Source organism: Hordeum vulgare, chromosome 7H, assembly GCF_904849725.1.
Source record: "Hordeum vulgare subsp. vulgare chromosome 7H, MorexV3_pseudomolecules_assembly, whole genome shotgun sequence".
NCBI lineage: Eukaryota > Viridiplantae > Streptophyta > Magnoliopsida > Poales > Poaceae > Hordeum > Hordeum vulgare.
In genome coordinates this window covers 376892089-376900979 of record NC_058524.1, presented here as the reverse complement: position 1 = coordinate 376900979, position 8891 = coordinate 376892089, and the positions used below count along the sequence as shown (strand labels likewise).

The 8891-nt window shown below is 42.2% G+C and overlaps 1 pseudogene; it reads left to right on the top strand.

The window, feature by feature from the left end:
- Positions 1-3693: 3693 nt before the first annotated feature.
- On the top strand, positions 3694-5024 carry LOC123411757 (annotated as a pseudogene).
- Positions 5025-8891: the final 3867 nt, after the last annotated feature.

The following is an 8891-nucleotide window of genomic DNA, read 5'->3' as shown; positions in this document are numbered from 1 at the left end:
TTTCTAATACTCACAAACATTTTAAAATTTAAATGCAAAAAATACTCACACATTTTAAAATTCGAATGCAGATACAATTTTCAAGTTCACATACATTTTTTTAAACTCGTGGACTTTTTCAATATTCACGAACATTTTAAAATCCAAATACAGAAACAATTTTCAAGTTCACAAACATTTTTTCAAACTCGTGAACTTTTTTCAATTTTGTGATTTTTTTGCAATTCCGTGATATGTTTGCTAAAATTCACTGACCTCCTCCAAATTCCGTGAAGTTTTTTCCTTTTTATGAACCTATTTTCCTTTTCTTGTGATGTTTTTCATTTTTGTGAACTTCTTTCAAATAACAAACCTTTTCAATTTTTGCACTTTTTTCAATTCATTTATGTTTTTCATGTTCATGAACTTTTTGAAATCAATGATTTTTTTCAAAATCGATGAACTTTTTTCATAGCCACAAACTTTTTTTTAAATCTATGAACTTTTTTCATTTTTCATAAACTGCTATAAAAATTTGTTTTTCTAAATTCATAATTTTTTTAAATTTTCACAATTTTTTCTTAAGTGATTTAAATGCTCTTGTATTAGTTTACAAAGGTAGTACATACATACAATATACTTAGATACTACTAAGCAGGCTCTCCTCTCGTGCAATTTCAGTGGTAAGCGATGGACCCCTCCTTTTTTTTTCCTGGTTGACACGTGTTTGCCCATTTTTCTTCTTTCCTTTGTTTTTATTATTTCATCTGACTCGGAGATATTACCGTTAGAGGCCATCAAAATATCTCCAGCTGGGCCCATTATCCACCGTCAATCGGGAGAGAGACAGAGACGTACAGAGAAAAAAGGGAGCACGCCATCCGCCGCCGCCTCGGCACATCCCTCGCAGGCGAGCATCACCCGTTCGTCGCCGACATCCCTCGCTGTCCGTCGTCGACGCACCACGTCTCAGCCGCCCCCCCCCCCCCCCCCCCCCGGCCATCTATTGGTCTCCTCGGCCCCGATGGCGATGTGGTGTGTCGCTGCTTTCCTGGAGATGGCCGAGAGGCGACAGTCACCGGAAGTCGGACCGTACGTGGAAGCAGCTGCCCTACCAGCGGTGTGAGCACCCACGAGGTCTGCGTCTTAGGGCCCCATCCGTTGTACTGCGCCAGTGGCCGTCTCGCGCGAAACCCGTCAAGTCTTGTGCAGGGGTCGCCTCCGGCGTCCACAAAGAAGAACACATCATACAGGTCTGCGGTAATGGGCTAATGGCAGACTTGAAGTCCAGCAGGATCCGTTTCCAAAGCCTATTGTGGCGATGCATCCGGAGGGTTTCTTCCATGGTACTCGAGCAGACACAACGAGTGGCAGCTTAGGTGTGGCGAACAAGCCGAGTTGAGGACTTGAGGTGCGTGAAGTTTTTCTGTGGCTTTATTTGTGTTCATCTCATGCCCCCCTGCTCTTTGGTATAATGCTGAAAATCAGCGCACTCTAATTTAACTTACCAACATGTATGCTATTTCAAAATTTCTATAACTTTGGTGAATTTCGTTCTGTGTTTCTGTGTTTCTAAGATTCTCCAGGGTATGTTGGTGTGTATAGCAGGAAATAGCATTTCGTATTTCATTAATGCTCTGATCAAAATTAGGTGCAACCAAGATGGGTTTCCCCAGTGGATAGTAGATTGCAGTTTCCTTTTGTTTAGAATGTTCTGATCTAGAGTAGTTCAACAATCTATTTAAGAAGCTGGAGTTGAGGAATTATTGACCACATTTGCAAAACTAGATGATTATATGTGTACGCTTATGTTTTAGTTTTGTAATAACAATATATATGGCAAGGCAATGGACTATACCAGGTCGTCTGAGATGTCTATGATTTGTATATAATCCGCAAAGATAAAAGCGTGTAAGCTCTTCTTTTGCACGCAACTTACCGAGGCAAGATCCGCTGTTTTTTTTTTGCTTTGCACTTAGTTTTTAAATTCCTCTTTTTTGGCACACTAGCCTGTATGCATCCACTCTTTTGTGAACCTGAGCTTAGTTTTACAGGTCTCAAATCATGAAAGGCTCAGTGAGACAGCATGTAGAAGTCTGTAACTTAATATGGGCTAAAGGGAACTCAGGAGGTACAAAATAACTTGGCTAATTTTCCTTGCTACATTTTGGGCATGTCTATAGTTATTGGATTAGCTTATATGTTTTTATAAGCATTAGGTTGGACCTGGCTCACTGTTTTCCATCTGTTCACATATTTTAGTCTGATAAAACAACCTAGATGCAATAATGATCAATAGGCTTTTCCTAATTGAACTTTCTTTCTTCCTTCTGACTTCATTGGCTGTTCTCAAGTCCATGTGGTAGGTATATATAATGTGGACTTTTGGAACCTATGTCAGGAGTGCATGGCTTTAGTATTGAAATATAGCTTTAGAGGTAACTCCACCATTCACTTGATATGTTAGCTCTTCTCCCTAAAACTAATATTTTTTGGATAGATGGATCTTCTAATCTCATGATCCCTTTACCATCTTTGTTTTTGTTGACATGCAATTTACCTTAAAAAATACTTTCTGATATATGCTGATCACAATATATCTTTTTTTATGATATTGTGAATGAATTGGTCGTGTGAAATTAAACTTGAGAAAACATTGTTTCGTCTGCATTTTTAGTTCAAAAAATATGTAGTGTTTTTTTTTTGAACCAGTGACAGGGCGACATGGTTGCTTCTTGGCTATTCATTTTTCAGACTTTGAGATACATACTCATAGGCACTTCTTTATCTCACACAGTTAACATTTTGTAAATAATGAAGGCACGAGAAATATTAATTTAGTGAAGGAACTACCTTTCTTTTTGGCTATTACTCGGCCCTTAAATTTTTCATCTCATTAGTGACAAGTAGTGAAGAAATATCATGTGAGCGTGCAGTTCATCATCTCCTTTTTCTCTCTCCAGCCGCCAAGTGGGCCTTAGCTGTTGAGTACTGCTATGCGATTGTGATCCATGCGATTTAGCGATATGTTTAGGAAGCAATGGAAGAAAATAGCCCACCTAAGCGAAGCTTAACCGTACTAGGATCTAGGCAACAAGAAAACGCCCAGCAATTCCTTTATCCTCGCTAGGAAGTTTAGATCTCCATATAATGAGCTCCAATATTATCACGGGCTTATAAGGATAGCTAGTAGAGTTTGTTAATAATTCTGGCAAATATATCTTGTGTAGATGATCAATAGTTTTCATAGTTTGATTCTGCTATATCATGTAATATTTTATTCAATATCTTGTGGAACTGGCCCCTGTCTGCTAGGTGCGACAAATGACAATAGTTTCTGTGGTTCCTTTTTAACATGCAAAAAAAGGGTAACATACTGCATTGATGATTGTCTATCGGCACAGAGCCAAATATTTGATTATCTCATGTAGTACATAAATGATGTGATTTCCAGTAATATTTTCAGTCAGCTCTGAACGTTATTAGTTTATTACTTATGTACTGACATTATTGTCCTATTTTATGTTGTCCACATGAAGCTTGTTCTTCTCACTTAACAGATCTGCAACTATCAGTAATATAATGAGTTGTTGTTTTGTTTCCACGCCATGGTTCTTCCATCCCACCCTTATCTTCTCAAGGAAACACACATCAGTATTCTTCTTATGGTGATTGATACCAGAGTGGTAGTACAACAAAAAAGATTGATATCCCAAATGGAAGGTATGCTACTTGGGAGTTTACCCGTTTGGTTTCTGCGTTCTTGCAGTTAATACAAGGTTGCATGAAGTGTAGTTTTTTTGCTCTGCTAACTGATAATGTTCGTAACTTCTTTTAGGTTGGTGTTATCATTGGAAAAACTGGAGAAACTATAAAGCATATCCAACTTCAGTCAGGGGCAAAGATCCAAGTAACAAGGGACATGGATGTTCAACCCTGGTCACAGACAAGATTGGTTGATCTTTCGGGCACTCCTGACCACATAAGCAGAGCTGAGCAGTTGATAAGTGATGTTCTTGCAGAGGTACTGTGATATCTTTCTTATGGCCACGACTTCAGATTTAGTTGTGCATCCATTTATTCAACCATACTTGTCATGTGACCTTTTGCAGGCTCATGCTGGCTCATTTGGCACTATCCCTAATTGGAAGTACAATGCACCTCAACCTAGTGTTGAGCAATTCCAGATGCAAATTGCTAACAACAAGGTAAACTGACTGCTTTCTAGAATTGGGTTTGTTTGTCGGACTTTGAAAATCATACGACGCCCCAATATAGCAATGGGGGTTTCTTGTAAGCTTCCCAACTGATATTATTTCACGGACTTCACTTTCTTTGACGATGAAAAACCTTGCCTATTAATTCCATGTCCGACTATTTTTTGGCGAGACAAAAAAATCAATGCAGACCAAATCTGGAGCCTGTATACAGGTTTGCGAAAATTCTTATTGCAAAGTCTAACATAAATTTGGTGGCTGAACCTGGCATAACTTACCATTGAATTTCCCTTAGCACTGTGTAATGCGTTTTGTTGTTGCATTTTTTTCATTTTTCTTATGATTTACCAAGTAAATTAACATCCAAGTTCTAATTTTGCTCAACTAGAAGTAGAACTCATGCTCCTTTCATCTTCATGTTTTTTTTCGAGAAAACGCAAAGACTCTGCGTTTCTTTTTATTGAATAGGGAGAGAATTTAACAGTACACGCCTCCTAGGAGGAGGCTTACAGGGGTTCAACTGAAAATGCTCCTTTCATCTTCATGTAGAACCCATGCTCCTTTCATCTTCATAATTATCTATTTTATTATTCTCCCTTTTCTCCTTGTTAGTTAGTATTATATTTCGTATCATCTTCATCATTACCATCGGTAATAACAATAGTAATATTTGATTTGTCCACAGAAATCCTTCTGCAGGTCATTCCTTTCCATTTTCCTCCTGGTGATACTTCAACTGAAAGAACATTGTATTCAACTGAAAGAACATTGTATATTGATGGTACTACATAGCAAATTGAAATAGCAAAGCAGCTTGGTTACGAGTGAGGTCAGCTTTCTTTCTCTTTTCACGCACCTCCTAAGTGCTGCAGCTATTTGTTATTTCTCAGTGTTGTTAAAATCATGTGGGTTTAATTATCAATTTTTTATATGTTACTGTATTTTTAGTCTCAGAACTAGTTACTTGACCTTCCTTTTCCATTGTTTGCTTTTGAAACTCTTCTCTTTATTTATGATATACCCTATATTCTTGTCAAATGTACATGTCCAAAACGTTATCTCAACGGGTTGTCTTGTAAAACAAGGTGGTGATGGAGCAGCAGCAGTATGGCTTTGAGATGATTGTATACCTTATACAATTGTGTGCTTGCTTCTGAGATGCTTAGAGACGTACAACCAATCTGAAATAATATTTGTAATTTGCGTGGTCTCTTTGTTTAGCTGCTATGCTCTGTGTAGTTTCTCTGATGAAGGTACTAGAAATATTTGAACAATCACAGTTAAATATGTTAGGAATATGCAACTTGTATTCCCATGAGGCCATAGGCCGATATATATACATGTACAAGTGTGGAACATATGCAGGAAACCCCTTATACAACGGGATAAATACAAAGGGGTACATGACTTATATTATAACTCTAACACCCCCCCTCAAACTCATGGTGGATGAACACTGAGTTTGGAGAGATAAAAGCCATGTTGTGCTCTAGTCTGGGCCTTCGTCAGGAAATCCGCCAACTGTAACTCGGAAGGCACATACTGAAGAGCAATAACCTGATCCTGCACACTAGCGCGCACATAGAAAGCATCAACACCAATATGCTTGGTGAGCTCATGCTTCACAGGATCACGCGCAATGCTAATAGCACCTGTACCGTCAGATAAGAGCAGAGTCTGTGTAGTGACAGAAACACCAAAATCCTGAAGTAACCACTGTAATCAAGTCACCTCTGCTGTCAAAAGAGCCATCGCTCGCAACTCAGCCTCTACACTCGAACGGGAAACTGCAGTCTGTTTCTTCGTCTTCCAGGCAATGAGAGAACCACCAAGAAACACACAGTAAGCAGAAAGTGAACGGCGATCTGAAGGATCACTAGCCCAAGTAGCATCCGAATAGGCCTGAAGCTGTAAAGAACTGGAGCGAGGAAAGAATAGATGGTGAGAGATCGTGCCTCGAAGATATCGGAGAACACGAAGGAGATGACTATAGTGAACCGATGTGGGAGCGGAGACGAACTAACTCAGAATATGAACCGGATAAGAGATATCCGGACGAGTGACAGCTAGATAGACAAGACTGCCAACAAGATGACGATAATGCGTCGGGTCAGGCAAGGGATTACCATCAGTAGCACGGAGGTGAACATTGAGCTCCATAGGAGTCCCAACAATGCGCTCGTCAGTAAGAGCAGCACGAGCAAGAAGGTCCTGGATATACTTTTCTTGGGATATAAAAAAGCCATCAGAGGTAGAAGAGACTTCAATCCCAAGAAAGTAGCGAAGTGGTCCAAGATCAGACATAAGAAACTGCTCACTAAGACGGGCCTTTACAAAGGCAATATACTCGGGGTCATCCCCAGTGATGATCATGTCATCAACATAGAGAAGAAGAAGAGTCCGACCACGAGGAGAAAGGTGAATAAACAATGCTGGATCATGAGCACTCGCTGAAAAACCAGCGGCAGTCACCACAGAGGCAAAACGCTCAAACCAGGCGCGAGGGGCTTGCTTAAGGCCATAGAGAGAGCGACGAAGACGACATACCATGCCATGAGGAACAAAATACCCAGGTGGTGGCTGCATGTACACCTCCTCACGCAGCTCACCATTAAGAAAGGCATTCTTAACATCAAGCTGAGATATAGACCAGTGGCGTGTAGAGGCCACGGCAAGAAGTGTACGAACAGTGGTCATATGAGCCACAGGAGCGAGCAAAAGTCTCGTCATAATCACGACCATGCTCCTACTGAAAACCACGAGCCACAAGACGAGCTTTGTGACGCTCAAGAGAACCATCGGAGCGAGTCTTAACCTTGTAAACCCACTTACAAGTGATGGGACGGACTCCAGGAGGAAGGGAAAAAAAGATCCCACGTACCAGTGCGTTTAAGAGCAGCAATCTCCTCAGCCATCGCAAACTGCCATTCAGGATGAACAACAACCTGATGATAAGTAGTCGGCTCAAGAACAGCAGCTCCAGCGGTGGAAAATCCAAAGCGATCAACAGGCGGACGAGGACGAGAACGCAAGCCATAAGTAGGCTGAGACGAGGATGAAGGCACATCCACAGAACGTGAACGACGAGTGTAACACTGAGGAAAAGATGGAACAATGGAAGGAGGAATCGCCAAAATAGAATCGGGGAGTGGCGACGAAGAAGTCACCGGAGATGAAGGTGTAGAATCCGGTGACATACTAGACGAGGAGACCGTGGAAGATGGTGGCGACAAATCGACTGGAGGTGGAGAAGCAGAGGGAGTGGAACGAATAGGCAAAGGCTCGACGGGTGTGATAGGTGTGTCAGGAAAAGTGAGGAAAGAGATATCCTCCACTGAAAAAGTCGAGGAAGATGGGCGTGGGTAGAAGGGACGAGACTCATCAAAAGTCACATCCCGAGAGATACGCATCCGACGACCAATAGGATCCCAACAACGATAGCCCTTATGCTCATCACTATAGCCTAAGAAGACACACTCAACAGACTGAGCGGTCAGTTTGGTGCGTTCGCGGGGGGCAAGAAGAACATAGCAAACACAACAAAACAAGCGAAGTATCAAATAATCGGGAGAACGATCAAAAAGACGCTCGAAAGGAACACCACCCTGTAGAGCAGCGGAAGGTTGGAAATTGATGAGATAGGTGGAGGTGGAGACGACCTCAGCCCAAAAATGTGGCAGGAGAGAGGCAACAATCATCAATGCACGAGCCGTCTCAAGAAGATGACGATGCTTGCGCTCAACCTGAGCGTGAGCACCAGGACAAGAGAATTGAGAGAGAGTCCCTTGCTCAGCAAGAACACCACGCAACATCTTAGAGATATACTCGCCAGCGGAGTCAGCACGGAACACACGAAGGGGGGAAGAGAGCTGAGTATGAAGCATGGCAACAAAACGCTTATAAATGGACAACACCTCACTACGAGAAGTCATGAAATAAAGCCATGTGTAACGAGAGAAGTCATCTATGAAAATAATATAGTATTTATGACCCCCTTTCGAAGCGAAGGGAGCCGGACCCCATACATTGGAATGAACTAAATCAAAAGGACGCTTAGACACTGACTCACTATGTGGATATGGTAACTGAATCTGCTTGCCAAGACGACAACCCTGACACTCTAAAGAGGCATCTCCTGAGACAGACCCCAGAAGACCTCGACGAACTAACGACGACAAACGAGAACCACACGGATGACCAAGTCGATGATGCCACTGCTGGAAGGAACCAGTAGCCGAGGCGACCAAAGCGAAAGAACTGGCGATAGAGTGGGCAGCGGAAGGAACATGAAGCCAGTCCAACTCCCAAAGACCCTCCTCATAAGTCAAAACCTTCTCATCATAAGCACGAATAGCAGCCTCATCAACAACCTTAGCCGCATCCTTCATAGCTTGAGGAGCATCCGCGGGAAGAACCGGTGGAGTCGGAGGAGTGGGATCCACAGGAGGAGCTGGACGTGGCGGACAACAGACCTCGCCAGAGAGAACTCCCCAGAGACGGATGTCGCGCATGTGAATGCGCATGAAGCCAGTGAACACGGTGTAGTTAGTACCATCGAAGATCACCGGACAACGAGGAACAACAATGTAGCCTGATGATAAGACATTTTTTTTCTTTTTTTTTTGGATCAGGATCCAAGTAGCGACAGGTGGGATCGGGACGGGAGGCTGGAGGCGGCGAGATCCAGCGGCAGGT